The 26,265-nt window shown below is 49.9% G+C and overlaps 6 non-coding genes across 6 annotated transcripts; 4 read left to right on the top strand and 2 right to left on the bottom strand.

The window, feature by feature from the left end:
• The first annotated feature begins 2,832 nt into the window (after positions 1-2,832).
• On the top strand, positions 2,833-2,904 carry TRNAE-UUC (transfer RNA glutamic acid (anticodon UUC)). The gene has a single exon. It is a non-coding gene; the product is annotated as a tRNA-Glu (tRNA).
• Positions 2,905-2,907: 3 nt separating this feature from the next.
• TRNAQ-UUG (transfer RNA glutamine (anticodon UUG)) lies at positions 2,908-2,979 on the top strand. The gene has a single exon. It is a non-coding gene; the product is annotated as a tRNA-Gln (tRNA).
• A 4,779-nt stretch (positions 2,980-7,758) lies between these two features.
• TRNAE-UUC (transfer RNA glutamic acid (anticodon UUC)) lies at positions 7,759-7,830 on the top strand. The gene has a single exon. It is a non-coding gene; the product is annotated as a tRNA-Glu (tRNA).
• Positions 7,831-7,833: 3 nt separating this feature from the next.
• On the top strand, positions 7,834-7,905 carry TRNAQ-UUG (transfer RNA glutamine (anticodon UUG)). Its single transcript has one exon. It is a non-coding gene; the product is annotated as a tRNA-Gln (tRNA).
• A 1,874-nt stretch (positions 7,906-9,779) lies between these two features.
• TRNAQ-CUG (transfer RNA glutamine (anticodon CUG)) lies at positions 9,780-9,851 on the bottom strand. The gene has a single exon. It is a non-coding gene; the product is annotated as a tRNA-Gln (tRNA).
• A 3-nt stretch (positions 9,852-9,854) lies between these two features.
• On the bottom strand, positions 9,855-9,926 carry TRNAG-UCC (transfer RNA glycine (anticodon UCC)). The gene has a single exon. It is a non-coding gene; the product is annotated as a tRNA-Gly (tRNA).
• Positions 9,927-26,265: the final 16,339 nt, after the last annotated feature.

Genomic DNA, 26,265 nt, shown 5'->3' with positions numbered 1-26,265 from the left:
CAACAAGAATCTCAACTCGCTGCGCATAGACAGAGTAATGTCACTCGTGCTCCAGATGGAGCCAGTGCGCGCGTCAGCGGCACGCGCGGCGACTCTCCTTGGTCAGACGTCTCGTTGCAGTCGAGTGAGTCGGATGGTTCCCAAGCGGCCCAGCGATTCCACGGCAAGCGGTTCAGAGAAGCACCAAAGGAGCCGGGTTCCCCAATACCAAACGCCAGAAAAAATTCAGACACTTTGGAAATTCTAAGTGTGTTCGGCAAAATCTGTGACCATTCGACTGGGGTGACATGTGCAAACAATTAATGGGGATTAGCTCACCTAATCCAGGATATACAAAGCGAAAGATATCGGCGTTCACTGTGTTCTTTGGCGTTGATGTTGACAATGTTCTAGACGGCGATGGCTTTGAGCAAAGGAAGGGCGCATAACTGGCTCCCTGGATATGTGGACGCCTCATTCGTGCTTTGATTCGTGGTGAGAGAGAGATGTGGAATGAATGAATTAGCGCTGACAGCGTTGTGGCTGACATGCGGCACTGCAGCAATACCTAACCCACCGCGTTCATTTGGTGATCAATCTCTCGCCATCAACCATTAACTGCAAGCGACCTCCCAGGGTGGCAGGGAGGGCGTGCTGCCTATCCAGTGTGCGGAACGCAATAAAAGCAGGCTTTTGACACCAACGCCATGTACATGAAAGCGAGATTGAGGTCTCCACTGACCCACGGAGCCGGTTGTGCGCCTTTCCTTTCGTGACAATGAACAGCCTTTGCAAAGTTGTCAACGCAAATGAATTCTATGAACGCCGTCGGCTCACTCGTTTTGTTTGGTTTTTGAGGAAAGGAAATGGCACAGTAACCGTCTCACATATATCGGTGGACACCCAAACCGTGCCGTAAATGAAGGGATAAATGAAGGAGGGAAAGATGAAATTGAAAACTGAAAGTTGCATTTTGAGGAAAGGGGTGGCGCTGCGCAGTTGCGGAACACTTGTGGCTAGGTCTGACTAGAAAGCGAGAGAGAGAAAAGGCGACGGAGTCGGCGGCGGCCACCTGCACCGTGCGTAACGTCACTCGTGCTCCGACATACGCCAGCTCGCGCGAAGCGCGGTGTTGACTAGCGTAGTGAAGCTTTTCGCTTCTAAAAAATTGGCTGTGGTTTAGCTCTGGTTAACCCTAGTTGTATTGTGAAAGCTTCGTTTCCTCGGCACGTCGTCTACGCAGCGTCTCATTCCGGCGCTCTCGATAATTCAAAGCGGTTCTTCCGCAGTCGAAGAGTCACTCCGCGACGTGGCACGACTTCTTCTAGCCGCATCTTCGTTACGACGCTTCTCGAGTTGTGCGGCGCGTTCTTCTGGCGTCTCTTGAGCGCGTTCTGTCGTTGTTGCGTCTTTCACGCTCTCCAAAAAGACTACAATACACTGATGGGAAGCACACACACACACACACACACACACACACACACACACACACACACACACACACACACACACACACACACACACACATATATATATATATATATATATATATATATATATATATATATATATATATATATATATATATATATATATATATATATATACTTACCGCGAGGCGACACCTCCTCTCCCTCTACCTCAGCGGAGCACATCTGGAGCAGCGAGTGGCGATGGCAACGCATCTTCGTTACGACGCTTCTCGAGTCGTGCGGCGCGTTCTTCTGGCGTCTCTTGAGCACGTTCTGTCGTTGTTGCGTCTCTTTCACGCTCTCCAAAAAGACTACAATACACTGATGAGAAGCACACACACGCACGCACCGACACACACACACACACACACAGATATATATATATATATATATATATATATATATATATATATATATATATATATATATATATATATATATATATATATATATATACCTCCCGCGAGGCGAAACCTCCTCTCCCTCGTCCTCAGCGGAGCACATCTGGAGGAGCGAGTGGCGATGGCAACGGCGTCGACGGCGGCGCCATCTGTTGGAGCGCGGCGGTGGTCGTACGTCGGCCACGGCATACGGCTGAAGTGCGCGACCAGCCGAAGTGGCTCGCACGCTGGCGTAGTAAAGCTTTCGCTTAAAAAAAAGACATGGGCATAGTCCGTCGAATGGCCACAGCCTTTCGCCGAACACACTGAAGAAATTCCAAAGTGTCTGAATTTTTACCTCTCCCTTCCCTTTCACCCTCTAGATAAATGTAAAACGCCGTGTTGTGCGTGCAGGCTAGCTGCCTTTTATTTACCATAGACTATCGACGGCTGTAACAGCCGCCTTCTGTCACTGCAAAGCCATCCGTAGTTGCGTACAATAACTAATTCTTTAATTACACCTCCGGCCTTCACGGCGCAGAAAAGAGTATCCGAACTATTGCTCTATTTATTAAAGTCTACAGCGTAAACAAGACAGCTTTTAATTACCATTTTACAGTGGATTTCGATGCGCAACTAAACTTGTGGCTGACCATGTCTTCTCCCGCGTTGGCCCGCGTTTCATTTTTCGTCAAAGGGCATCAGCGCCGCTCTGTGGCGTGGCTGGACATTTCGCTGCCACGACCGCAACGCAGTGACATCTGCCGCCGCTCACAGTAACAACCGAACCGACATCCGCTTCCGGTGTTTCAACCAACCAGTTGTGGCCGCCGTGGTAGATTTTGACGCTTTTTATTATGACACAAACTCGGAATACGGACCGTGGACTCAGAATTCAGCAATCCTGGTTGTCCAGCATAGATGTGCGTTTCTTGTTAGGTTTTTTTTGCGTGTATGTTTTGACCGCTCATTAAGCTCCCGAAAGCACAGATTTCCTGTGTTCCGGCGTGGTCTAGTGGTTAAGATACCTGGCTTTCACCCAGGATACCCGGGTTCAAATCCCGGCGCCGGAGTTTGGTCTCATGGTGTAATGGTTAGCACTCTGGACTTTGAATCCGGCTATCCGAGTTCGAATCTCGGTGGGACCAACGTTTTTTTTTTTTCGTTCAGCTCGTTTTTTGCCACATTAGGTTGTTTGAGCGAATGATTTCCAAAATACACATAAATAGTGAGTTACAAAGAAAAGAAAAATATTTTCACAGCCAAACTGTCAGCCGAGGCTAAAGTCAGCTTTGAAGCGATGCAGGGCGATTAAATCCGGCCCTTTTTTTGAGCACAAAGTAAAAACTAATCGCGTAAGGCACGCAGGAAACCCGGTACTAACGCACCGTCCACTGATGACTTGCTGCAGTGCCTACGGTGACCAAATGGGACTGCTCGCGCTACTGTACCGCGTCTTTTTTTTTTTTTGCTCGCCACTTGGTCCAAGGGCAGTGATAGACGCCGCCGACTGCGTGGTCGTTATTTCTGAGAGCGACGAAGAAAACGAAAGTGCATGCCCTGGTAGTTGTTGTTCTCAGGTGGAATGGCTCCCGCGCCGCCCTCAGCCGCCTGCAATCTAAGGGCCGCGGTACCCCACTAGTGCGGGAAATTCGCTCGCGCATCGAGCGCCTCGCGCAGAGAGGTTGTGCCGTGCGTGCACAGTGGGTGCACGGTCACTGCTGCATCGCCGGCAACGAAGAAGCCGACGACCTCGCGACCGCTGCACACCAACTACCTGCCAGCGATCTGCCCCTTGCGCTGGAGGACGTGCGTGCGGCCATTCACGACCATCTCCGAAAGCAGCACCCCGACCCACGCATCGCGGGAGGTGAGCGCATCGACAGTGCCACCGGCTGTCGCGCACTTACACGGTCGCAACGTGCAATGATCCTCCGCGCGCGCATTGGCTGCGTGTGGCCCGGGGAACGACGGGTACGTCACGGAATCGCGACGAGTGATGTGTGTGACGGATGCGGTGCAGTGGAAACACTAGAACATCTGCTCCTTCGCTGCTCCGCGTTCGCCGATGCTCGTCGCGATATGCTCGCGGCCTATAGGGCGCAGGGCATACTACCAGACTCCATCAAGACGCTATTGTGGCCGCAGGGCAGTGCGCGCACTCGTGAGCGAACTTTGGTGAGCCTCTGTGCATTCCTCGAACACACGGGCTTGACGTCCCGTCTGTTCTCCGTCAGGTAGTTACACGCAGTGACCGAACGCTCCGCGAGTTCTACGTTGAACGATTAATAACTGGACGCCCCACTCCAGTTGTAACCTACACAGTGCTGTGCGCGTGTGTGATTTAATTCCTCTAAAATGAACTAATCACGCGCACAACCTGGACACATTACTTATTGTGTAAATAGTTTGTACATATTACTTCTCCCCCTGTCCTCTATTCCTGTCCCCTCACCTCTTTCATTTCATTTCTCCATTCTGCCTGCTGTCCTTTATTTCCGCTGCCCCAGCTCAGGTGCTTCAGTATCGATGGCAGATGCCGGGGCTAGCAAAAATCTTTTCCTTCCTTTTTACTATTATTTTTAATAAAACCACTACCACCAGGTGGAATGGCTATGCCGTGATACAATTCGCGCTACAGGGATTAGAGAACAACTCTCTCTTCGTTTCTTATAATTGACACGCATCATCTTTTCTGTGCCTACGAACTCGCCATCGACATTGCATCCACCAGAATTTTTTTATTTTGAATGTTAATCAGTAAATAGTAATTATTTGACTAGCTGATTCGTATGATTTATGGAATGACTGACGTCCGACGCGGCTAATAGTATGCCCCTGAAAATATTTCCTTTCGATTTCGGTCACTATACGTTTAGGAGTTTGTGAAAGTGCTCGCTGAATTAGACGCCTGGTGTATAATGTTTTGTCGACCTATTTTGCTCCCGCTTGCAGCATTCCTCTGTTCCGGCAGGCTATGTGTGACTGTTCGAAAGATATCTATCAGAGGGACAATTTGGAACGAAATTTGAAAGATCTTCCAATTACACCGCATGGAATACATCTGCTTCCTGTAGAAAACGAGGGGGCGTGTTCCATAGTATGTTTATGCTTCTGCATAACGTGTGGACGGCTCGAATGGCTGTCTGGCACGAGGATGTCGATGTTAGGTCAACGCGAGACTCAGATATCTACGGTTTAATAACGTTTTCTACAAGTATCAGAGAGAATAGCCTGCTTGGTATTGCGGTAATCGGCTGCGGCAGAGATGGAACTATATAGCCGATGACGCCATCCCTTCCTTGTTTTGCAGGTTACTTCTCACTCCTGATATCGCCACCGATCGTATAGCCTGTCATCAATCCACCTCGTACCGCGGCGGCTGCGTTTCGATGGAGGCGAAACGCGAAGGCGCCCGTGTGCTGTTCGATGTCAGTCCACGTAAAAGATCCCCAGGAGGTCGAAATTACTTCCGCAGCCCTCCACTACGGCACCTTTTTCTTCTTTCAATCCCACCTTTATCCTTTCCCTTTCGGTGCGGTTCCGGTATCCGCCGATATGTGAGACTGATACTGCGCCATTTCCTTCCCCCCAAAACCAATTTTCATTTCCATTTCGGCGCCTGCAGTAAGCCGCAGCCTGTGTCAACTATCTACCACAAGCGGAAAAAATGAAAGAGAAAATTTTTTGGGGGGGAAAGGAAAAGCCGTAGTATCTGTCTCACATATCGTCGGACACCGCAACCGCGCCGTAAGTAAAGGGATAAAGGAGGGAGTGAAAGAAGAAAGGAAGAAAGAGGTACCGTAGTAGAGGGCTCCGGAATAATTTCGACCATCTGGGGATCTTTAACGTGCACTGACATCGCACAGCACACGGGCGCCTAAGCGTTTCGCCTCCATCGAAACGCAGCCGCCGCGGTCGGGTTCGAACCCGGAAATGCATGCGTTGTGTCCCCCTTTCCGCTCCCAACAATAATATTTGGTTTTTGGTGAAAGGAAATGACGCAGTATCTGTCGCATATATCGTTGGACACCTGAACCGCGCCGTAAGGAAAGGGATAAAGGAGAGATTGAAAAAGAAAGGAACGAAGAGGTGCCGTAGTGGAGGGCTCCGAAATAATTTCGACCACCTGCGTATCTTTAACGTGCACTGACATCGCACAGCACATGGGCGCCTTAGCGTTTTGCCTCCATAAAAACGCAGCCGTCGCGGTCTGGTTCGAACCTGGGAACTCCGGAACAGAAGCCGATCGCCCTAACCACTGATCCACCGCGGCGGGTACCACTCCCAACAAGAATGTCAACTCGCTGCGCATAGCAACAGTAACGTCACTCGTGCTCCAGATGGACCCAGTGCGCGCGTCAGCGGCACGCGCGGCGACGCTCCTTCGTCAGACGACTCGTTGCAGTCGAGTCAGTCGGATGGCTCCCAAGCGGCCCAGTGATTCCACGGCAAGCGGTTCAGAGAAGCACCAAAGGAAGCCGGATTCCTCAATACCAAACGCCAGAAAAAAAGTTTAAAGAACTTTCGAAATTCTAAAGTGTGTTCGGTGAAATCTGTGGCCATTCGACTGGGGTGACATTTGGAAAAAAAATTGGCTGTGGTTTAGCTCTGGTTATAACCCTAGTTGAATTTCGAAAGCTTCGTTTCCTCGGCACGTCGTCTACACAGCGTCTAATTCCGACGCTCTCGAGAACTCAAACCGATCTCTTCCGCAGTTGGAGTCACTCCGCGACGTGGCACGGCTTCTAGCCGCATCTTCGTTACGACACTTCTCGAGTCGTGCGGCGCGTTCTTATTTCGTACCTTGAGCGCGTTGTCTCTTCCTCGCTTCGTTCTGTCGCTGTTGCGTCTCTTTCGCGCTCTCCAAAAAGACTACAATACCCTCAGGCGAAGCGCATATATATATATATATATATATATATATATATATATATATATATATATATATATATATATATATATATATATATATATATATATATATATATATATATATAAACCTCCCGCGAGGCGAAACCTCCTCTCCCTCTTCCTCAGCGGAGCACATCTGGAGGAGCGAGTGGCGATGGCAACGGCGTCGACGGCGGCGCCATCTGTTGGAGCGCGGCGGTGGTCGTACGTCGGCCACGGCATACGGCTGAAGTGCGCGACCAGCCGAAGTGGCTCGCACGCTGGCGTAGTAAAGCTTTCGCTTAAAAAAAAGACATGGGCATAGTCCGTCGAATGGCCACAGCCTTTCGCCGAACACACTGAAGAAATTCCAAAGTGTCTGAATTTTTACCTCTCCCTTCCCTTTCACCCTCTAGATAAATGTAAAACGCCGTGTTGTGCGTGCAGGCTAGCTGCCTTTTATTTACCATAGACTATCGACGGCTGTAACAGCCGCCTTCTGTCACTGCAAAGCCATCCGTAGTTGCGTACAATAACTAATTCTTTAATTACACCTCCGGCCTTCACGGCGCAGAAAAGAGTATCCGAACTATTGCTCTATTTATTAAAGTCTACAGCGTAAACAAGACAGCTTTTAATTACCATTTTACAGTGGATTTCGATGCGCAACTAAACTTGTGGCTGACCATGTCTTCTCCCGCGTTGGCCCGCGTTTCATTTTTCGTCAAAGGGCATCAGCGCCGCTCTGTGGCGTGGCTGGACATTTCGCTGCCGCGACCGCAACGCAGTGACATCTGCCGCCGCTCACAGTAACAACCGAACCGACATCCGCTTCCGGTGTTTCAACCAACCAGTTGTGGCCGCCGTGGTAGATTTTGACGCTTTTTATTATGACACAAACTCGGAATACGGACCGTGGACTCAGAATTCAGCAATCCTGGTTGTCCAGCATAGATGTGCGTTTCTTGTTAGGTTTTTTTTGCGTGTATGTTTTGACCGCTCATTAAGCTCCCGAAAGCACAGATTTCCTGTGTTCCGGCGTGGTCTAGTGGTTAAGATACCTGGCTTTCACCCAGGATACCCGGGTTCAAATCCCGGCGCCGGAGTTTGGTCTCATGGTGTAATGGTTAGCACTCTGGACTTTGAATCCGGCTATCCGAGTTCGAGTCTCGGTGGGACCAACGTTTTTTTTTTTCGTTCAGCTCGTTTTTTGCCACATTAGGTTGTTTGAGCGAATGATTTCCAAAATACACATAAATAGTGAGTTAGAAAGAAAAGAAAAATATTTTCACAGCCAAACTGTCAGCCGAGGCTAAAGTCAGCTTTGAAGCGATGCAGGGCGATTAAATCCGGCCCTTTTTTTGAGCACAAAGTAAAAACTAATCGCGTAAGGCACGCAGGAAACCCGGTACTAACGCACCGTCCACTGATGACTTGCTGCAGTGCCTACGGTGACCAAATGGGACTGCTCGCGCTACTGTACCGCGTCTTTTTTTTTTTGCTCGCCACTTGGTCCAAGGGAGTGATAGACGCCGCCGACTGCGTGGTCGTTATTTCTGAGAGCGACGAAGAAAACGAAAGTGCATGCCCTGGTAGTTGTTGTTCTCAGGTGGAATGGCTCCCGCGCCGCCCTCAGCCGCCTGCAATCTAACGGCCGCGGTACCCCACTAGTGCGGGAAATTCGCTCGCGCATCGAGCGCCTCGCGCAGAGAGGTTGTGCCGTGCGTGCACAGTGGGTGCCCGGTCACTGCGGCATCGCCGGCAACGAAGAAGCCGACGACCTCGCGACCGCTGCACACCAACTACCTGCCAGCGATCTGCCCCTTGCGCTGGAGGACGTGCGTGCGGCCATTCACGACCATCTCCGAAAGCAGCACCCCGACCCACGCATCGCGGGAGGTGAGCGCATCGACAGTGTCACCGGCTGTCGCGCACTTACACGGTCGCAACGTGCAATGATCCTCCGCGCGCGCATTGGCTGCGTGTGGCCCGGGGAACGACGGGTGCGTCACGGAATCGCGACGAGTGATGTGTGTGACGGATGCGGTGCAGTGGAAACACTAGAACATCTGCTCCTTCGCTGCTCCGCGTTCGCCGATGCTCGTCGCGATATGCTCGCGGCCTATAGGGCGCAGGGCATACTACCAGACTCCATCAAGACGCTGTTGTGGCCGCAGGGCAGTGCGCGCACTCGTGAGCGAACTTTGGTGAGCCTCTGTGCATTCCTCGAACACACGGGCTTGACGTCCCGTCTGTTCTCCGTCAGGTAGTTACACGCAGTGACCGAACGCTCCGCGAGTTCTACGTTGAACGATTAATAACTGGACGCCCCACTCCAGTTGTAACCTACACAGTGCTGTGCGCGTGTGTGATTTAATTCCTCTAAAATGAACTAATCACGCGCACAACCTGGACACATTACTCATTGTGTAAATAGTTTGTACATATTACTTCTCCCCCTGTCCTCTATTCCTGTCCCCTCACCTCTTTCATTTCATTTCTCCATTCTGCCTGCTGTCCTTTATTTCCGCTGCCCCAGCTCAGGTGCTTCAGTATCGATGGCAGATGCCGGGGCTAGCAAAAATCTTTTCCTTCCTTTTTACTATTATTTTTAATAAAACCACTACCACCAGGTGGAATGGAAATGCAGCCGCCGCGGTCCCATTTGGGCCCCGTAGGCACTGCAACAGGTGAACTGTGGACGCTGCGTGTGTACCGGGTTTCTTGCGTGCCTTACGTGATTAGTTTCGGCTTTGTACTCAAAAAAGGGCCGCATTTCATCGCTCTGCAGCGCTTCAAAGCTGACTTGCCCCTCGGCCGAGATTTTGGCTGTGAAAATAATTTTCTTTTGTTTCGAACTCACTATTTATATATATTTTGGAAAGCATTCGCTCAAACAACCCAAATGTGGCAAAAAAAGAACGAGAAAAAAAAACGCTGGTCCCCCCGAGATTCGAACTCGGATTGTTGGATTCAAAGTCCAGAGTGCTAACCATTACACCATGAGACTAAACTCCGACGCCGGGGTTCGAACCCGGGAACAAAAAAAAAACGCTGGTCCCACCGAGATTCGAACTCGGATTGCTGGATTCAGAGTCCAGAGTGCTAACCATTACACCATGAGACCAAACTCCGGCGCCGGGGTTCGAACCCGGGTCTCCTGGGTGGAAGCCAGGTATCGTAACCGCTTGACTACGCCGGAACACAGGAAGTTTGCGCTTTCGGGGAGCTTAATGAGTGATCAAAACATATCCGAAAAAAAAACCTAGAAAGAAACGCACCTCTGCGCTGGACAAAGGAGGATCGCTGACTTCTGAGCCCACGGTCCGTATTCCGAGTTTGTGTTATAATGAAAAGCGTGAGAATCTGCCGCAGCGGCCACAGCTGGTTTTTCGATACACCGGAAGCGGATGTCGGTTCGGTTGTGGCTGTGAGCGGCGGCAGATGTCACTGCGTTACGGTCGCGCAGCGAAGTGTCCAGCAGCGCCACAGAGCGGCGCTGATGCCCTCTTACGAAAAATGGAAGACGGCCAACGCGAGAAAAGAAATTTCCAGCCACGAGTTTAGTTGCGCATCGAATTCCACTGTAAAAGGGTAATTAAAAGCTGTCTTGTTTACGCAGTAAACTTTAATAAATAGCAGGAATAGTTCGGATACTCTTTCCTGCGCCGTGAAGGCCGGAGGTGTATTTAAAGAAGAATTAGTTATTGTACGCAACTACGCATGGCTTTGCAGTGACAGAAGGCGGCCGTTACAGCCGTCGATCGCCGATGGTAAATGAAAGGCAGCTAGCCTGCACGCACAACACGGCGTTTTGCATTCATCTAGAGGGTGAAAGGGAACGGAGGGGAAAAATTGAAATACACTGGAAATTTTTCAGTGTGTTCAGCGAAAGGCTGTGTCCATTCGACTGACTATGCCCATGTCTTTTTTTTAAGCGACAGCTTTACTACGCCAACCTGCGAGCCATTTCGGCTGGTCGCGGACTTCAGCCGTATGCCGTGGCCGACGTACGACCTTCAGCCGCCGTTGCCTAGCAACACCGCAGCCGCGCTCTAACAGATGGCGACGCCGTTGCCAGCGCCACTCGCTCCTCCAGATGTGCTCCGCTTAGGTAGAGGGAGAGGAGGTTTCGCCTCGCGGAAGGTATTATATATATATATATATATATATATATATATATATATATATATATATATATATATATATATATATATATATATATTTATTTATTTATATAATAACAAAAATTGAAGAAACATAACAGGATTTATTTCACGACGTTTCGGCTGGAGGACCAGCCTGGTCCTGCAGCCGAAACGTCGTGAAATAAATCCTGTTATGTTTCTTCAATTTCTGGTGATTTTATATTATATTGACCAAATCAGCTGCCAGAAATCTCAATATATATATATATATATGCGCTTCGCCTGAGTGTATTGTAGTCTTTTTGGAGAGCGCGAAAGGGACGTAACAACGATAGAACGAAGCGAGGGACACGCCAGAAGAACGCGCCGCACAGCTCGAGAAGCGTCGTAACGAAGATGCGGCTATAAGTTGTGCCACGTTGCGGAGTGACTCTTCAACTGCGGAAGAGACCGGTTTGAGTTCTCGAGAGCGTCGGAATGAGACGCTGCGTAGACGACGTGCAGAGGAAACGAAGCTTACGCAATTCAACTAGGGTTAACCAGAACTAAACCGCAGGCAATTTTTTTGCACATGTCACCCAAGTCGAATGGCCAGATTTCGCCGAACACTCTTTAGAATTGCCAAAGTGTCTTTCAGTTTTTTTCTGGCGTTTGGTACTGGGGAATCCGCCTCCCTTTGGTGCCTTTCTGAACCACTTGCCTTACGAGACGTCTGACCAAGGAGCGTCGCCGCGCCAGCCGCTGACACGCACACAGGCTCCATATGAAGCACGAGTGACGTTACTGTTGCTATGCGCAGCGAGTTGGGATTCTTGTTGTTGGGAGTGGAAAGGGGGACACTGCGCGTGCATCTCTGGGTTCGATCCTGACCGCTGCGGCTGTGTTTCGATGGAGGCGAAACGCTAAGGCGCCCGTGTGCCGTGCGATGTCAGTGCACGTTAAAGATCCACAGGTGGTGTAAATTATTCCAGAGCCCTAGACTACGGCACCTCTTCCTTCCTTTGTTCTTTCACTCCCTCCTCTATCCTATGCACTACGGCGCATTTCCGGTGTGGGCCGATATGTGAAACAGATACTGCGCCATTTCCTTTTCCCAAAACCCAATTTTCATTTCAGCAAGTGCGGTTATCTCTCTCGTTCAGGGGGGATGGTCGCTGCGCTGTGTGGGGGAGGGGGGGTGAGGAGTAGAGAAAAGAAGGCGCTGGTCACCGAGTAGCGTGGGGAGAGGGGGTAGTAAGTGATTATTTATTTAAAAATAACAAAAGGAAGGTAAAAGATGTTTGCTCACCCCGGCATCTGCCATCACTAATCGGTGGCACCTGAGCTGGGGTAGCGGAAATAAAGGATAGCAGGTAGTTTGAAGAAGTGAAACGAAAGAGGTGAGGGGATAGTAGGAAAGAGATAGGGGTTAGGGCATATATACTTTATTTACAAATTATAATACAATTGTTCAGGCTGCGCGCGGGCGCCAACGAACATTGAGAGGGGGTTGGCTGCGCGCCTTTTTTGGCTGAGGTGGAGGAGGATGTGCGACGATGCATGAGGGAAAGGCCACAGCTGGCACTGTTCCAGGGCAGGGACGGAAGGACGGACGCCGCGAGTATGGGCCATTAAAGGCTTTCCGTGGCATGCACTCACTAGCTGCACAATGCGCGCTCAGTGCCGTGCTGAACCATCAAGACGGCGTGACGTCTTGCCGTCTGCAACATCGCTGAACCTAAGTTGCTGCTGTGATCGGGTGGTTGTGCATTACGGTAATTTACGCTTCAAAGCGAAAGCTTTATTGGCCGCAAGCTCGCGATTTCGCCGTGGCGGTACTCCACCGAGGCACGTGACGTCACAACGCGCGCCTCATCGCGGAAGGTTACTGTGCTTCGCGCGCTCGCCGCGCCATCTGGCATGACATCACACCGCTCCACTCGCCGCCGCCGCCGTTTGTATAGGACGGGACACCGCATTCCTCGTCGTTGCGCTCGCCTCCGCTCGCTTCGACAGCTGCGTCGTATGCGTGATAAGATGTCACAGGACTGAAAAGGAGAGCTGGCATGCGCCGCAACCACAGTTGAGGCGACAGTATGGACGGCGACAATTCTGATAAGCTGGAGGTGGCCTGGAATCGACATCGGAACGAGATGAAGAGGAAACGAATCGCCCAGGAATCAGACGAACAGCGCGCCGGACGACTGGCTAAACGCCGCCGTGAATATGCCGCCGCGAGACAGGCACGTTTAACGTTCGGTGTCTCAACCGCTATCAGCAGCGACAGCAGCCGGAGGAGAGACCTGAGTCCTGCTTCACTGAAGACGGCCCGTGATGAACGATGGAATGCGAACAAGAGACTTCAGCGGTGGGCTCCAGAATCCGAAGAACAACGTGCCGTTAGCCTAGAGAATAGGCGTAAGAGTGACGCGACCCGTTCAATCCTTGGATAGCCTCGGTGCTGAAATCAAACATGGACCTACAGGTCATACTGGACGTTTATGCCTGTGCTTCATACGTTGTGGAATATGTGAACAAGGCCAACCGGGGAGTTTCACACGTGCGCAAGTGTGAAACTGCGCTTTCGCTACATATATCCTGGCATAGCCGAGCTAAGCCACTGCCATTTTTTCATTCCTTTTATGCAGGCACTGCAAGAACCGCGGGATGCCGCTATTGATTTTTAATTTTTCCGCTGCAAATAAATAAAATGAGCTAAAAAAAATCTTACTGTGTTTCTCTTCATATATGCTTCTGGAAACTTCGCAGACGAAGTTTCCATAGGTTCGCCATGATGCACGCATGCCCACACTGACACCTGAAAACTAATGGTGTCTTCGGCTGACGGCACTCGTGGAGTTTTCCACGCACTCGTGCGGTGCCCCACGTTCGGCTGGATGCCACTCGTGCAGTGCCATAAGTTCGGCTGGGACGAGTACGACACGAGTGCGTGCCACATCGCACCGTGGAGACCGACGATGGAGCCGGTAGAGCGCGGTACAATCCCGTCGTGCGGCGCGCGCTAGCAGACGTCGCGGGCAGACGACGCTGTTGGCGCGGACAATTTCACTGCACAGTGGCCGATAGGAAACATCGACGAAGAGAAAAAACAGACGAAGCACCATAAGTGGGCATATTTTAAAGAAACGTTGAATATTGTAGCGGCTGCAATGCATTTATTCGCGCTGCAATCAAGCAGCCACCGACTGGCGAGCCATCTGCCTTGCTCTTATGAAAAAATTAGTTTTGTGAATATTTCAGTGCAGCAAACGACAGATGCGGTTCATCCGGCATGGGTGCACTTTATGACATCGTAATTTTTGTCAACGTGAGCGTAGGTTAAAAGATATATCAATAAAGCGATAATGTGGGGAGCTGAGATTGAATTGAGAATCGTAGGAAGATAGTTTCGGAAGTTACTCTAGCTGCTCTAAAGCGTATGCATCGAAACCGGCAAGCATTACGCCGTGGTGTGTCTGACAAGCCTCCACAAGCACAATTGCACTATTTCACGAGCATGCTCGTGGTTTCCGCATTTCAAACTGTTTCTATGAACGCCGGTCCTGCGCGCTGTTACTGACGAGGTTGTTGCTTGCTATACAAATAGCTGACCGTAGTCGTTGGTGTCGGCCGCTCGTAAGAATGGCCTCTGAAATTGTCGACAGTCTCGGAGGCCACGGTGAACAGTGGGCGGAAAGAGCAACGACCCTCTGCGAATGTTTCGCACGTTCGGCTTAAGTGCAAGTTGACGTGCCACTCGTGTAGTATTTGACGTCACTTCCTGAGCACAGGCACAGCGGCAGTGCGGCTCAGCCGCAACTTTCAAGCCGACTCATGAGCTCAATGTAATGGGTGTTTTGTATTTATCTGTCCGAGTTCTAAAAAAAATTCTGCGCAAACCATTGGTCTATTTTGGCTCAAGCACAGACCACAGGATAGCTTACGACAGCCTACGTTTTCCGATAAATAATTTAACGTCGGAACTTGCCTGGACTACCCCGGAATCGGTGAAAAACTAGAGTCGTCTGCGCGCAGAATTTTCATAGAAGCGAGTGGGATAGCCGATTTGAAAGGCTGCGTCATCTGGCGAACTGCGAAGAAACGAATATCTCTGCTAAGAGCTAGGGTAGATCTTGCAGTACCGAGATGGCGCAGCCAGTCAAATCTGCTGCTCGGCTCACCTAGACGAAAATTCTTACCACAGACAACAGCAGTTTTACGCCAATTCCGGACAATTCAGGCGAGTTCCGTTGTTTAACCGTCATAAGCTGCCCTATGGTCTGTGCTTGAGCTCGAACAGGCAGGTTTTCCCAGGATAATTTTTTCTACCCAGCCAGATAAAAAAATGCTGGTGGTTTAGCCCTGTTTAACCATGGTCGAAAGCAAAAAGCTGCATATCCCTGGCTACGTTTGTGGTCAAGCGACTGGCGGTCCCCACGGCAGGCGTCGCATCAAACACACCTAGCGTTAGGCTGAACGCATCGAAGTGCACCGGCGTTTTATGCAGAACCCACTTTGATGCCCTGCGCATGGGATTCCAGCAGGCGCTTTTCCACTCCGCTCGGTCAGGATGTGTGACGTCACAGAGGGAGTAGGCAGCACGCTTGGGATGCCCCCTTTCCTTCTCTCCGCAACGCGGTGACGGAGCGCACATCTCGCGCCCTCCACGGCAGGCATCGCATTGATGACACCTAGCGTTCCGCTGAACGCATCAAAGTACACCGGCGTTTTATGGTGGTGGTAGTGGTTTTATTAAAAATAATAGTAAAAAGGAAGGAAAAGATTTTTGCTAGCCCCGGCATCTGCCATCGATACTGAAGCACCTGAGCTGGGGCAGCGGAAATAAGGGACAGCAGGCAGAATGAAGAAATGAAATGAAAGAGGTGAGGGGACAGGAAGAGAGGATAGGGGGAGAAGAAATATGTACAAACTGTTTATACAATAAGAAATGTGTCCAGGTTGTGCGCGTGATTAGTTCATTTTAGAGGAATTAAATCACACACGCGCACAGCACTGTGTTGGTTACAACTGGAGTGGGGCGTCCAGTTACTAATCGTTCAAGGTAGAACTCGCGGAGCGTTGTGTCACTGCGTGTAACTACCTGACGGAGAACAGACGGGACGTCAAGCCCGTGTGCTCGAGGAATGCACAGAGGCTCACCAAAGTTCGCTCACGAGTGCGCGCACTGCCCTGCGGCCACAATAGCGTCTTGATAGAGTCTGGTAGTATGCCCTGCGCCCTATAGGCCGCGAGCATATCGCGACGAGCATCGGCGAACGCGGCACAGTGAAGGAGCAGGTGTTCTAGTGTTTCCACTGCACCGCATCCGTCACACACATCACTCGTCGCGATTCCGTGACGCACCCGTCGTTCCCCGGGCCACACGCAGCCAATGCGCGCGCGGAGGATCATTGCACGTTGTGAAAGTGCGCGACAGCCGGTGACACTGTCGATGCGCTCACCTCCCGCGATGCGTGGGTCGGGGTGCTGCTTTCGGAGATGGTCGTGGATGGCCGCACGCACGTCCTCCAGCGCAAGGGGCAGATCGCTGGCAGGTAGTTGGTGTGCAGCGGTCGCGAGGTCGTCAGCTTCGTTGCCGGCGATGCCGCAGTGACCGGGCACCCACTGTGCACGCACGGCACAACCTCTCTGCGCGAGGCGCTCGATGCGCGAGCGAATTTCCCGCACTAGTGGAGTACCGCGGCCGTTAGATTGCAGGCGGCTGAGGGCGGCGCGGGAGTCGCACAGCAGAGCACTCCTGGGCGGCGGAGGGCCCACTTTCATGGCCTGCGCATGTGATGCCGGGAGACGCTTTCCCGCCTGACCGAAGGTCAATTATTATTATTATTATTATTATTATTATTATTATTATTATTATTATTATTATTATTATTATTATTATTATTATTATTATTATTATTATTATACTTGCTCGCTCACAAGCAGGAGTTTCTAGAGGGTGAGGAGGTTGTTGCCGTTGTTATTTATGTACGGACCCAGTATCTTGAGGGTCTGAACTTCCTTGATGGGTGAGCTGTCAACGTGGATGCCGGTGGTGGCCTGATTCTTGCGTTGACGGAAGACTATGAGTTCAGATTTTTAGGAAAAGCAGGTTAGTCCACACGCCCGTGCATAATTCTGAACTGTTGTTGCCGCTGTCTGTATTTGTTTTTCAATCATTCCCATACTTCTCTTTTATTATTATTATTAATTTTTTTTTGGGGGGGGAGGAAATGGCGCAGTATCTGCCTCATATATCGTTGGACACCTGAACCGCGCCGTAAGGGAAGGGATAAAGGAGGGGAGTGAAAGAAGAAAGGAAGAAAGAGGTGCCGTAGTGGGAGGGCTGCGGAATAATTTCGACCACCTGGGAATCTTTAACGTGCACTGACATCGCACAGCACACGGGCGCCTTAGCGTTTTTCCTCCATAAAAACGCAGCCGCCGCGGTCGGGTTCGAACCCGGCAACTCCGGATCAGTAGCCGAGCGCCACTGAGCCACCGCGGCGGATCGAAGATCAAGGTCAAATTCGAGATAGTTGGTGTAACAGCCGCTGGTGCCGCTGCTGTAGCTGACGTCATGTGTCGAACCTGACTACCACCAGTTATGCTCATGGTTTGACCTCTAGTTACATTCAAGGTGAAACTTGCGGCCACGCTGACCTCTAGCTACATTCAAGGTCAAACTTGCTACCCTGCTGACGGCTCGAAAAGCTGGCGTGGTGAAGCTTTTCGCTTCAATACGGAACACTCTGTAGAACCACATCACCGCGGCTGTCGAGAACAGCAAGAGCCGAAAACCACCTCTGGAATCTCAAAACGCGTCGGTACAGAAACACGTCATTGGAGACTGACCATCCGAACACATAAGCGGTTTCACGCTGCCAGAAATCACACACGATCATGATTAAGGACGCTTCAATAGCTAACCGAGAGTTATAGTACCGAAAATTCATGTTTGCGCGCAGTAAACGCAAGCATGTTGCCAGACATTATGCTTTATGTTAGGGCTATTTTTTTTAACCTACACTGAGCTACACTCCGTGAAGGCTCGTGTAGGCGAGTGGAGGGCGGTGCTAAAGCCACGACGTGAAGGCGCTGCACTCGTCTGCACGAGCGTCAGCCAATAGCGTGACACGGAGCGCCGTCGTCCTCGAGAGCAGACGACAACCTCTAGACTTTTGAGTCGTCGTAATTGATTATAAGATGAAATGAAGAAATATATAGTGGGAAACGTTTTTGCGTGCCGTTTATTAGGGTAGAGAAATGCAACGGAAAATTTTATTTCCCCCTCAAATGGAGCGCAACACACAAAGTCTGCTCAGCGGATGCATGGAGCGCATAACGCAGTTTCCGCTAAATTTCTTGCACAGTAGTTCGTCGTCAAAAGATGGGTCGGCGACGAGTTCTTCGTGCGAAATAGAAAGCAACCATGTTTCTGTCGTAACTTGAGGAACAGCGTTCTGCGCCGCGTTGAAACCGGCGTTCCGCGGCATATGGCGTGCGACTTTCGATGGCTGTCCCTCCGCTCTCAGACAGCGGCCTGACCGACCACGTTGAGGCGCCGCCGTATTAATGCACAGACGTGAAAGATGATACTGTAAGCTTAGGGAGCTTCGCACTCTTCGCACAGATACGTATAGACGACCATGTACGCAAAATACATTTTTCACGTGGGTCGACCCCGCCGCGGTGGCTCAGTGGTTAGGGCGCTCGAATACTGAACCGGAGTTACCGGGTTCGAACCCGACCGCGGCGGCTGCGTTTTTATGGAGGAAAAACGCCAAGGCGCCCGTGTGCTGTGCGATGTCAGTGCACGTTAAAGATTCCCAGGTGGTCGAAATTATTCCGGAGCCCTCCACTACTGCACCTCTTTCTTCATTTCGTCTTTCACTCCCTCCTTTATCCCTTCCCTTACGGCGCGGTTCAGGTGTCCAAAGATATATGAGGCAGATACTGCGCCACTTCTTTTCCCAAAAACCAATTATTATTATTATCACGTGGGTCGCTCAGCGCCGATACCAACCGAACGAACGCTGCTTACCTAAACGCGAAGCAGCGTCCAGCAGACTAAAATACCATAATGCCATAATACTGCAATCGTCCAGATCGACGAATTCACAGACTTCCAAGGCTGCGCTGTAACCGCTCGCGGCATTTAGTCAGAAAATGGCGCTGTGCGTTTGAAACGCGCGCCTTGTTTTTTCGTCTGCTAGCCTGCACCTCCAAAGAAAGCGGTGTAGAAAGTGTAGTTCTCGCACTACACGACGCATAAAAGAAATGCGATCGTGTAGGTGGTAGGAGCTACACTTTTTCTACACTGGCAAAAAAAAAAATCTGGAGCCATGCTGTATACACTGGTTACACTAGTGTAGCTAGTGTAGGTAAAAAAAATAGCCCTGTTATATTATTCAACATATGCAGACGAGATGACTCCGGTGATAGTGGCGCCATACGGTTTGAATGAAGAGAACAATTTCTACAACAAACCGGTGCTCGTTAGGCCTAGTAGCTAACCGAACAGTCGAATGAAATAAAAAAACCGGCCAAATTTACCGTCCATCCGATTTGTTATAGGCAAGATAATACGAAGCGAAAGCCCCGTACCCAGTTCACAGCCAGTTTACGTGCCGAAAAACACAGTAACACCAACGCGTTCACTTCGAAGCGAGAGGCTCCGCTTTAGAGCGCGCCGTCATGTTGGCACTCCTTGAGCATCTGTTGCTAGAGGAGCGTACGTGATGTGTTTGACGTCACTGTACGGCTTCTTCGACCCACTGATCTTCACTATATAGGTGTTGGATGCCGCATCCGCACTTTGGATAGGGTGCCTCGATGCGCGCGCTCCCCTCTTGCGCCGGATGGGGGCACGCGCATCGCGATAGCAGCAGATAGCGGCGCCCTACGTTCCCCCATTCCGAAGCGGAAGCTAGTGAAGCCACCGGAAGTTGGACGGCATGTCCCAAAAGTCCTGTGTCTGCTGTGCATTGTAATGAAAAAAATCGCGTCTTTCGCCCTCTCGTTCTGAGGTTTTTTTTTCGCTGTTCTCGTGTAATGTGTGTTGTTATACCAAATGAGTAAGTCAGCTGAACGCGAGAAATATAAGCATAGTTTGGAGAACCCTGCAATCTCAAAGAAACCGTAGAAAACAGACACGCATGTCTCACCCTGCCGCGGCAAAGGGGTACGTGCATTAAACACTATTTTCTGATCTGGTTCTTGTCTTACGAGCGTAAAGGAGCAGTAGTGGAATGACGGCGAGGCTAGGTCATCCTAAAACCGAATTTTCGCGTAGCAAAGAAACGGCGAACTATGGCGCAGAAATCCTGACACTCGAAGAGCCGCTCGTTATACAGCTGCAGCAGTTTCAGTTTCGAGTTACAGGCGGCCGATTTCTCGTCTCATAGATGGCCGGTGATGGTCATCATTTTAGGGTGTCATTTACCTTCCAGGCATGTATTTAACCTAACTCCATAGCACAGCCCGTTTCAGCGGCAGAGTGCGAGAGAAACGACTGACGAGAAAGACGAATGCTGCAGTGCGCGCGCGACGCGCTGTTAGAAGTCAATTACAAGCACGACGAATAAAAAATCATTCAGGCATAATTTTGTACCGTACGAAACAGTACTTCATACATTCTGTCGAAAAAGAAGTACCGTACCTTTTGGAGGCGCCAATGTGAACCAGCAGAACACCATCGGCACCTCACCAGATAGCAGCCTCGCCCTCGCTCCGGTTCGGTAGAAACATTATTCGGTAAAGTCAGTGAAAAGTCGGCTGCCTGGTGAAGGTTTACACTATCCTTTCTTGAATTTATCCTCCACTAATGGCATAACTTGGGCTTACAGCGCGACAACGTGCATCACAACAAAGAGCAGAGTTCGCAACGCCAGCGCAACGGGACGACACAGAGATGAGCAGACGAGGCTCCGTACTTGCTGTGTGAAGCGGCGGCATGCCGTCTGATAGCGTCGTCCAATTGCGATGCAATGGACCCTTATTTTTGGAACGTCTTTCCCGAGGACTTTGCTGCTCTCCTCATGCAGTTGAAGGCGCAACAGGTAGGCATTGTCGTGAAAAAGAAAGAACGGCCCTTCTTCTTTCACTCCCTCCCTTGTCCCTTCCCTTACGGCGCAGTTCAGGTGTCCAACGATATATGAGGACAGATACTGCGCCATTTTCCTTTCCCCAAAAACCAATTATATTATATAAAAGACAAAATGCGAAGTGGAAAACGAAAACTGAAAGTGAAAAACCGAAAAAAAAGGAAATTGGCTTTGAGGCCCAGTGCACACCCGAACCGTGCCGTAAGGGAAGGGATACATGAGGGAGTGAAAGAGGAAAGAGGTGACGTAGTGGAGGTCTCCGGAATAGTTTCGACCACCTGGGGATCTTTAACGTGCACTGACATCGCACAGCACACGGGCGCCTTTTGCGTTTCGCCTCCATCGAAACGCGGTCGCCGCGGTCGGATTCGAACCCGGGTGCTCCGGCTCAGTAGACGAGAGCCTTAACCACTGAGCCACCGCGGCGGGCAACAAAAACCGTGCAGAGGTCCGATTTCTTGCACTGCCAGAGGCTGACTTCTGGGTCCAGGCCGCTTACTTCCGGTGGCTTCACTTTCGGGCGCCCTATGCACCATCCAGCCTTCTAGTGGAGCTCAGTGCTTCAACCTTTTCGCTGCATCCGAACCGCCCCATCCGCTTTCAGCGTTTCGATCAATCAGGAAAGCATTATATCAGTATATGGGGGTCTAACGTCCCAAAGTGACTAAGACTATGAGGGACGCCGTAGTGAAGGGCTCCGGGAATTTCGACCACCTGGGGTTCTTTAACGTGCACTGACATCGCACAGTACACGGGTCTCTAGCATTTCGCCTCCATCGAAATTACACCGCCGCAGCCGGGATGGAGCCCGCGTCTTTCGGGTCAGCAGCCGAGCGCCGTAACCACTGAGCCACCGCGGCGGCTGCATTGTATATGGTTATGTCTCGTCAGCAAAAAGTGTCCGCAAATTTTGTCCGCACGATTATGCCATTCTGTGGAGATAAATGTGCAAAGGTTTGATTGTGTTAGGTAGTGCGCGAGAAGATCTTGAAATGGGAGAAGTTTGGCCAATGATTTGTAATTAGTTAATTAACCGAATTGAATTAATGAAAATAAATGCTCTGTTTGAAGCAAGTTTTGTGTGACTGATTCGGTGGAAAACGATGTAAATGCGTGAGAAGGCTTACTTAGTATCAAAAATGTGTACACTGGGCCTATAGTAGCTTCGGTTATTGGCCCAGCAGTTTTTACAAACGTTTTATAGTATCTGAAGTGAAAATTAAGAAAGAAGAAAGAAAAAAATAAACGAAAAATAAAAGAAACAAAAACAAAGAAGTAAAAATAAGAACGAAATAAAAATAAAAACAACATTAAAAACAGTAAACATAAATAAATAAATAAGGTAAATCGAGGGAGAAAGAAGAAAAGGAAAGGCTTTCGCATTTCCGCTCTTAAACAGACTTAAGTGCAATCCTGCAATTTTTATTATGACAAAAACTAGAAATACGGACCCGGAGCGCTAGTCATCACACCATTGTAACTCTCCGTAAAATATTTAACGGCACTGTCTTTCCACAAAGATACCGCGAGCTGATGTGAGGTATGCTGAGGTCATGGGTATTGTAAGCACGTGGGTGTATGCCTCGGAAGTATATCCCCCTGCCAGCCTCCACAAGAGCTTCTGAGCCCTGCCGAAGATTTTGGCTCATCTTTTGCTCAACTCACGATTCTCGAGGCAGTTCATGACATGAAGGCGTGCCTTTCACCGAGCTAATTTGCTAAGAAAAAAATGAGCGCACGAAAAAATGCAGCCGCTGCCCTAAACAGTACCAGACCGCAGCGATTACAGTGTTGAGATGATGAAGAGTGCTACAGATGATATAGCTCCCCCTCGTTCCCGAGCAGAAAAAAAAAACCTTTGTGTTTAGTTCCGAAAGGACACCTCTGTATACAAACAGTTGAATTTTTCCCCCACAAATACTTGATGCTCCAAACAGGTCTTTAAATTGAAACACTGTCGAAGGAAACCACGAATTGTGAGGCTTTGTGAAATGTAGGAAAGTTTGTGAAAATATGTTACGCTCGGTCAGCTGTAGAAAAGACTCCGACGTCGAGAATAGCCATCGTACTGGAACCGTGGCAGCTGCAGCACGCGCTCGCGCGGAAAACAAGCTAGTGCGCGGCCGCAGTCCTCGTCGTCGTCTACACGACGGACACCACAGGGTTTGGATCTGCACCAAACCCTGGCCAATCCCCCACCGTCGTGTTTCAGGCAACAACAACAACGACGACACCACAGTCATTCCAGCTCGCGTTTCAACTTGCAAGCTTCCCTGTCGGAGATGATCGAGCTTGGCCGCAAAAACTCCTACGGCGAACTGCAATTGGTCGCCATGCGAATGTAAATGATGTGATGACGGCCTAGCGCATTCCCGCACTTAACGAGAGAAACATGTGATCCAAGACGACGCTCAATTTCTCCTTCAATCCAATCTGGCTTCGTAGTAAATTGCCGTAAAACCACTCTCTTTTTGTCAAAACATCATATTTTAGCAGTGCTTATAAAAAGGGCTAATTGGTCGTTCATTATTATAGGGGAGCGCTTAACTTCAGAACGGACAAAGCGGACGAAACGACACGAGACACAGAGCGCAGACTAAGAACTATTTTCGAAAGGGCTACTATTTATACACACCTCATCGTGGGTAAAAAATATACAAAAATAAATCCAGCAAAAGCCAAGCAATCATGACACCATCCGGACGTGGCTCGACCTTTTCGCACAAGTCATGCTAGACCATCTTAAGCGGCCAAAAACAGTTTTCCTTTTTTGGTCACAGACGGGTCGCTTACGTACCCCCCCCCCCCCCCAACAAGCCCGGGTCGCATTTTTCCCGAAGCCATAAAAAACGCCTCCCGTAACTCTCTCGTGTCCTTGTTCCTTGATTTTAGATCTGTGTGATTAGGCATGCACATAGGGCACCACGACGGGTACCTGGTTCCGTCGCACTTGCAGATCGAAACTTGATTAACTTGCAGGCAGAAGTGGGCATTTGACCCCAAAAATCTGGACCTCACCTCAACCTCAAAAACAATTTGCCGACCTCACTCAACCTCAACCTCACCAGTCGAGGTTGAGGTCTCCTTAGACGCCCTCACCTCACTTTTCGTGAGGCCACTGCTGACCTCATTAAACCTCACCTCAACATCAAATCGGCTGCTCGACCTCAGAAAACAAACGAAGAACAAAACAAAAAGCGATTAAAAAGTTTTTCAGTTAAAAACAGTTCTGAGAATCCTGTGAGACAGGAAAGCCAAAATGATGATGGTATTATTTAATAAGATGTGTACAGACACTATTGATGTGCGCACAATAGGAAAAGCTTATAATCTGGGATGAACCCTCAGAGAGTATATGGCCTGCGCGCATGGGTGTCACATACGCGGTTACCACCAGTACGTCGGTGGGTTCTTTGTGTGTCAATACTTGGCAACCTGGTTCGTGTATACTTGTTCGTATTGGAAGCCTCTCGCTCATTCACGCACGAATCGGCAGTTGACAAACATCCCCCGTCTACACCATCAACCGGAAACTGGGAGGAAGGGGGAGGTATTCACGATACTCTTTTCAGGCTTGAGAATAGTTACCGAATATAAACAAACTGGTCGCCGATGTACTTTCCAATGCGACGGTTAGGCAGACGCATATCAGTATATTTCGATCTCCTGGCTCTATCCGGCATAGCGAGAATGCTCTTTTCAGTCCTCTGTATGTTGCCTTCGAAAACACTTGACAAGCTGCGACTGTAGTACACCAACAGATGCACGTTGTACTTATGTCTGTGTAGAAGCGAGCAGCTTCTTTTATTAATGCGAAAGCATTAGATGGCTCACTTTCAAGGTCACATCCGCAAAAAAGTGTCCGCAAGAAACGGCGCCAAGCGACGTCACGAGCCGACGAGTCACACGAGGAAGATGATGACGTCACATAATTAATGCTAATTAATATAACTAGGTAACACCCAGACTAATTAGTGTAATTATTGATGTCATCATGTGAGTGTGACGGCATACCAGGTCACGTGACAGCGATGTAATGTGCCATCAAACCTAGTCACGTGACGACGCTGTAATATGACATCACACCTACTCACGTGACGACGATGTAATTTCTCGTCATACCAGGCCCCCATCCACCTCCCTTCCACCCCCATTTCAAGATCCATATGGATCCCACACTACTACACATGCGCGCATGACGCATTACAAAGAGTGCCCACAGCCCGGTCCACATTAATGACATTCGGATCGCCCAGCAGGTAAACGCGCCAGTTCTCATGTGTGACATACTGCAAAGATCATGCAACGACACATGCCTTTGACTCTCGAGATGATGGCGATGATAATGATGCTAATAGTGTGTCCTTATGAGCTCGGGGAAGTCTGATATACCGCTAAAAAATTAAAGGTTGCCAGAATATTGATTAAATATTGTACATTACCCACAAACCAAAGACAATTATTGTGCGGGAAAATAGGAATACCCGCAGCTAATAATTAAGGATAATGATGTTGATGTTCATGGGAGGTCATGACCCTCCATCATTTCCGCAACTTCCCTCCAGGTGGCAATGGTAATTGTTTCGAAATCCCGGAAATTCTCCGATTACTCGGTGAAACCCCGGACTGCTGATCCGGAGTTCCCGGGTTCGAACCCGACCGCGGCGGCTGCGTTTTTATGGAGGCAAAACGCTAAGGCGCCCGTGTGCTGTGCGATGTCAGTGCACGTTAAAGATCCCAAGGTGGTCGAAATTATTCTGGAGCCCTCCACTACGGCACCTCTTCTTCCTTTCTTCTTTCACTCCCTCCTTTATCCCTTCCCTTGCGGCGCGGTTCAGGTGTCCAACGATATATGAGACAGATACTGCGCCATTTCCTTTCCCCCAAAACCAATTACTATTATTAACTCGGTGAGCCCGGGGCATTTTGAAAGAAAGGGCTAGATTGCGCCTTCGAACACTGTGCCAACTATTAAAATCACACGGGTCGAAACAACTTGCCTACAGTGGGCAGCGTGAACCGCTCTCTCTGTCAAGAGCACCACGCTCTCCGCTCAAATTTCCCCGCAGCGAAATCTTTTTCCGACCCCCCCCCCCCCCCCCCCCCCGCTGCTTTGAGTCAATCACTTGTTTTACTTCAACACTGAATTAATCAATGGCACGCCAGCATCCCCGACGTTTTTTACCCACGAGCACCGCGCGAGCATTCTGGGAAGCCGTTTAAGGTGAACGATGGGTCTCTGCAAAATAGTTAAAGGAAAGATAACGCGTAGTGCCTGGTCGTCTGCAAGGCAGGCCGCCAACCTAAC

Source organism: Amblyomma americanum, chromosome 1 (assembly GCF_052857255.1).
Source record: "Amblyomma americanum isolate KBUSLIRL-KWMA chromosome 1, ASM5285725v1, whole genome shotgun sequence".
Taxonomy (NCBI): Eukaryota; Metazoa; Arthropoda; class Arachnida; order Ixodida; family Ixodidae; genus Amblyomma; species Amblyomma americanum.
Note: the sequence above shows the minus strand (reverse complement) of the source record. Positions and strands in the feature narration are given on the sequence as shown.